This window comes from Zophobas morio, unplaced genomic scaffold (genome assembly GCF_036711695.1).
Source record: "Zophobas morio isolate AGI-343-1 ecotype UQ-CSIRO unplaced genomic scaffold, CSIRO_AGI_Zmor_V1 ptg000026l, whole genome shotgun sequence".
In the NCBI taxonomy this organism is placed as follows: domain Eukaryota; kingdom Metazoa; phylum Arthropoda; class Insecta; order Coleoptera; family Tenebrionidae; genus Zophobas; species Zophobas morio.
In genome coordinates this window covers 13,726,351-13,732,574 of record NW_026972131.1, presented here as the reverse complement: position 1 = coordinate 13,732,574, position 6,224 = coordinate 13,726,351, and the positions used below count along the sequence as shown (strand labels likewise).

The 6,224-nt window shown below is 33.4% G+C and overlaps 1 non-coding gene across 1 annotated transcript; it reads right to left on the bottom strand.

Annotated features, from left to right (window-relative positions):
• Positions 1-226: 226 nt before the first annotated feature.
• Trnal-cag (transfer RNA leucine (anticodon CAG)) lies at positions 227-309 on the bottom strand. The gene has a single exon. It is a non-coding gene; the product is annotated as a tRNA-Leu (tRNA).
• Positions 310-6,224: the final 5,915 nt, after the last annotated feature.

Below are 6,224 nucleotides of genomic sequence, written 5' to 3'. Positions count from 1 at the left end.
GATCGGGTCGTGTATCGTGATAAAGGCCCGGCGGGAACAGTCTCCGATCGTGACTTTCATTAAATCTATGACGTCATGCGTTCGAAAAAAGCCCCAAGAACAAAAGCTTTTAACTAGTTATGTCTTTCACCACGCAAAAATCGATCAATCTCGGAGATTACGCGAAACAACAGGCTTCGATTAATTAAAATCGAATTTGTGATGAGTAAGGTCCAAAAAAAAGAGTTGTCAGGAGTGGGATTCGAACCCACGCCCACAGAGTGGACTGCGACCTGAACGCAGCGCCTTAGACCGCTCGGCCATCCTGACTGTACTCCCACTGGATTCAGACTATTAAATAAACAACCCGAGGTAATAAAAACGAAAAATGAGTTAATAGACACGAATCGAAGTGTTCAGTCGAGGCGTGCATTATTAATAATGGTCGTGATCGATATCGTCGCTTAAACCAAACGATATTAACGAACACGTGCGAATTATTATCGTCCGTAATGTATGCAACCCACAATTCATGTGTGCGTTTCTCCGGCGTGATTGACGTGAGTTCTTGGAAGCCGAGAGCGAATTTGGGGTTATTGTCGCAGGATATTCGGCAATGGTGTTGGCTAGACGGCGGCAATGACATTGACCTGACTGCCGACGCCCCCGACGCTGCATCATTGATTACAAACCAACAGCAGACGTACCCGGCCCTGCCCTCCTGTATCCTGTGTATAATTCGCCGCCCCCACGTCCTTGAGCGAGGACGCGGCGGCCTTATCAATGATTGCGATGCCGCTGCAGACGTCTAGGTTAACCGCGCTTCCGCAGACGGACTTTCCTTCCTCAATTCGAATTAAAAAATATTCTAGTCACACAAACCGTCTCATTAATAGAAAAACCTGGACTTCTGTGATTTTGCAAGATAAATCAAATTTCGTATTTATAACTTTCAAGGTGACAAGTTGAGTTAATTATAGACAAGTCTTTTGGTTGTGCGTCCCTCTGCTCCACATTCACCCGCCGCCAGATTCCACCCATGCCCCCGTCCCCTTTCCGGGCAGGTGCGGGCGTTTTTCCAGTCACGCTACGCTATCCATTTGCATTTAATTCCGATAGCGTCCTGTTTTTAATGCGAAAAAAATCCCACATAAATCTGCAGCTCGAGTGCGAAGAAATCCGGCCTTCGATCGACGAGCTGACCCAAAATCGGGAGAAAATCGGCGCGACGCCACCATCTGTTGTGGATCATAAGCCGAATAATCCGAACCTACCCTAACGTTTATAAACATATATGGAGCCAAAAAGCGTATCGTGTCAGTTCGAGGACAACATACATATCCAGGTGAATGACGTCTGGCGTCGCGACGGCTCGAACGCCCTTGGGATTGCGACGTCATGGTCATTGCCTTGTTGCGCTCGCTCCCGCCCCTTTCCGCAGTTCTTTGTGTGCGGGGCGACGCTTTATTAATTTTATTCTGCAATGTTCACGTGCGCGAAGATGGAAATTAGAGATCCGCTTCGGGGAAAAGGCTCGTTCGGGTGGAAATTCGGCGCGGGCTTTTTGAGAGTTTTTGTCTTTTTGGTGCGGGTTAAATATAGAGGCGGAGTGGGGTGGGACAAAGCGACAAAGGACGGGGTTTGGGATTAAAAAACGGTGGGAATGGGGGTGAGATTTAATGTTTTAGGGTTTGTTTATGATGCATTCAAAAATAGACTTTGTACTTTACGTCGGATTTTTTTGTATTCTTTGTAGTAAAAATCACTTGGTAAGATATTGTTCATTTTAAATAAAAGAAAAAGGGAGAACTAAAATTATCGTGTTTGAAATGATGTTTATTCTAATTGTTTTGCAAATCTGTAATCTTGGTTGCATATAAGAAAATGCTAATCTTTGAAGTATAAACGTAAATTTCCATTTGCACTTTGTATTTTCTTATTCAGTCATAAATCATACTCTTTTGTGTTTAAACTTACTACCAAAAGCGTTTTTACAATCACACAATCTTTAAGAAAAGATACTATGGGGGCCCGAGATTTTTTTAACTCTCAAAAACAAAACATCAGAAACACCCAAGATTAAAAATAAATCTAAAACAAATCAACAAATCCCTGGAAGATTATTTCACAATTTAAAAAAAATTTACTCAGGGGCTCCAAGATTCTTTCAAACTCTTTCAAATACATAACTCCAGAGACCCCTGGATCTTTTCAAACTGTTCTTTTTTTCCCTCTTTTACTCTCACATTGTGTATTATCATTGTTTAAGTATATTATAGTTGGACAACCTAATACAAATTTTACTTCGCCTAAATAGTGAGCTTTAGGACAAGGAATCCAGGGGGCGTGGGACAAATTTTTCGTCAACGCGCATTTTCACTACAGTGAGCCAACGTATTACGTTTATTTTACTCTACATCAGATGGCGCCATCAAACATTACCAAAGGCAAACACCCTTCACTCTGCTCTTATACGAGGAGTTATCCATAAATCCATAATTAACATTGTTCCGTAAACAGTAATGTGTATAAATATATTTGTACAAAATATGAAAATATACTTGACATAAAAAATATGAAGCAACGCGTTGTAACTGCTGTAATAAAATCTAGAATAAGGTCAAAATCACACTAATATTACATCTGATTTTGTTAACCACATGAATATAATTTACATTAAAATAAGTTACAGACATTGTTTGAAATGTTTATTATAGTTCGAAAACAAGATAAAATAAATAAATAAATAAATAAATAAATAAAATGTGCAATTTATAAACTTCAGAATTTTAGTATAAAAATAATTATGTTTGAAGCTTTATTTTGTCTGTTCGATTTTATTGGGTGTATTGGGCCCCTCTCGGGATATTACACCGATATCATTGCACTGACCCAACGTTCTTCAACCCATGGGATGATTTATTACTTCCGTTATGCTGGCCCTACACACAGCGATTTGGTTTTCGGATTTTCGGCTAGATCTGCACAGATAACTCTTTGCGCACTGCACACTGACATAGAGTATTTTGTTCACGCGAGCATCAAAAATATTACGCCGAAAGCACTTCTTCAAGTGTTATTTTTTTTAAGATATCATATTTGTCAGCGTTTCCAAAATTTTCGTCTTTGCACAGGTCAACTAATTTTTCGTAAACCGCATTTTAAAATTTTTGTTATTGTATTTTTTACTTTTTAATTTTGTAAGGCATGAAAAAATCCCTTATAGGTTTCTATGAATGTATTAACGAAATCAACTGATAACTTGCGCGCCATTTTGTGTTAATTAACACCAATAGTGATTATGATAATTTTATAATTATCATTTTAATGAAATTGTGTTCTTCACTTCGCGAACGACAGCAAACAATTTAAAATTACCGCTAGTCAAGCACCTGAAAATCCATCTCTCCTAAATATGTCTTTCTTGACACGATTTGTAATCCGAAGTCTCCCTCCACATGCAATTTTTCGTCGCCTGAGAACTTGTTTGATCTACAGACCAAAGCACAATCAGGCCAATATCGGCCTTAAGCGATTTATCTATAAGCCGATATTCGTTAGAGTTGATGTGATACACATCCACTACGAAGAACTAACCCATTTCGACAATTGGACTTTACAACGAATAAGTGAACAAAGTTCTTGAACATCTTAACGATTTGATACATAATGTTCCCGAATGACAAAATTTACATTTCAAATTGTATTATCAAATTACACTCTCCAAAATTTGTCACGAACAATGAAATGACGCAATCTCCAAATTTTACAATAGTAAAATTGTAGTTTCGCTCCGTTTACGGTTTATGCATCCGTGTCGAGTTTTCACCTTAGACGTCAAGATTTTTGGAAAAAAAAATCAACATTTTCCAATTTATAATGTTATGTATTTAAATTTTAAAAAGTAGAATAGTCCTGATCTTGTGATTTATACCTAAATACGCTATTGGGATTTTTCGGCTCGTCGATTTCTCGATTTTTCAACTTTAAATGTCTCAATTTTTCAATATTTCAATTTTGGGCTTTTCCGATTCCTCCATTCCTTAAATTTTCTATTTCTCGATTTTTTTATTTTTCGATTTCCCAATCTTACGATGTTTCAATGATACGATTTCTCAATTTTTGTCCTCTCCAATTTTACGGTTTTTAAATATTTCGATTTTTCAATTTTTCAAATTTTCACGTTTCTAAATTTTCAGTTTGCCAATTTCTAAAGTATTTTTTTTATTTGTCCATTTCTGGATTTCCTAAAGTTTCGATTTTTCACATCTTCAATTCCTCAATTTTTCGATTTTTTAAGATTACGATTTTTCAATTTTGCTTTTTTAGATTTTCGATTTCTCAATTTTCCAATTTTTTAATTTCTCAATTTTTTGAATATTTCTTTCAGTTATGAGATTTTTCAATATTTCAATTTTTCGACTTTTCGATTTTTGAATTGATGGATTTTTTTTGATTTCTCGCTTTTTTCCTTTTTGGATTTTCAATTTATTGTAAACTTTAGATTTTTCAATTCTGGGACTGTTTAATGCTTCGATTTCTCAATTTTTAAACTTTTCGATGTTTTAATATTTCATTTTTTAAAATTCTAGGTTTTTCGATATCTCGAGTTTTCAGTTCTTCTATATTTCAATTTTTCAATTTTTCGATTTTTTGAACTTTAATTTTCGATTTTCCAGTTTTTCTTTTTTAAAATTTTTCGATTATTCAATTTTTTAATTTCTCAATTTATCGAATTCAGATGTTTCGTTGTTTTGATTGTTTAATTTCTCAATTTTTCAATTTTTAACTTTCCTTTTCGGCTTTCGACTCCTCAATTTCTCGATTCTTCGATTTTTCGATTTCTCGAAGTCTCAGTTTTTGAATTTTTCGATGTTTTGATTTTTGGATTTCTCGGTTTTTCGATTTTTTTTTTGAGTTTTTCAATTTCTGGATTTTCCAATTTTTCAATGCCCCGATTTTTCAATTTTTCAAGTTGAATTGGATCTCTCGATTCTTCAATTTTGCGATATTTTAATTATTCAGTGTTTTAAATTTTAGTTTTTTCGATTTCTCGATTTTTTGACTTTTCAGTTCTTCAGTATTTAAATTTTTGAATTTTTCAAATTTTTGCGTTAAATTTTCAGTTTTCTGATTTCTCAATTAATCTATTTTTGATTTTCCCACTTCTCAAAGTTTCGATTTTTCAGTTCTTCAATTCTTCGATTTTTCGACTTCACTTTATTGGTTTGCCGATTTCTCAATTTTTGGATATTTCTTTCAGTTTTGATATTTTTCAATACTTCGATTCTTTCATTTTTCGACTTCTAGATTTTTCTATTTTTTATTTTTGGATTTTCAGTTTTTTGTTTTTTATTTCAATTTCTCAATTTTTCAACTTTTTCATATTTTAATTTTTAAATTTCTAGATTTTTCAGTTTCTCGAGTTTCCAGTTCTATATTTTAATTATTTAAATTTACGAATGTTTAAATTTTTTGAGATCTCAATTCATTGAGATTCCATATTTAAGTTTTCGATTTTTCGATTTTGGCCTACTTCGGTTTCTCAATTTTTTGATTTTTCGACTTCTCGATTTTTCGACTCCTCGATTTTTTTGTCTTTTGATTTTTCGATTTCTCGATGTCTCAATTTTTGAATTTTACAATGTTTCGAGTTTTCGATTTGTTGGTTTTTAGATTTTTTGCTTTTCGGTTTTTCGATTTTTCGATGTTTCGATTTTTGATTTATCCGATTTTTGAATTGTCCAATTTTTTAAATTCTCGACTTCTCGATTCGTTGATTTTTCAGTTTTTCGATTATTAAATTTTAGATTTTTTTTTTTGATTTTTTGATGTTTGGATTTCTCCATTTTTCAGTTTTAGGATATTTGAACTCTTCAATGTTTTAAATTTTAGATTTTTCGATTTTTTAGTTCTTCAATATTTTTATATTTTTCAAATTTTGACGTTTCTGAATTTTCAGTTTTCGGATTTCTCAATTAATCTATTTTTTTATATTCCCATTTCTCCACTTCCTAAAGTTTCGATTTTTCAGTTCTTCAGTTCTTCAATTTTTCGATTATTCAGGTTTTTGATGTTTCAATTTTTCGATTTTTTAAGTTTGCGATTTTTAGACTCTGCTTTTTTGACTTTTTTGTTTCTCAATTTTTTAATTTCCTATTTTTTTGATATTTCGTTCAATTTTGTGATTTTTCAGTTTTTCGATTTCTCAATTTTAACTTTTCAATTTTAAAATTATTAATTTT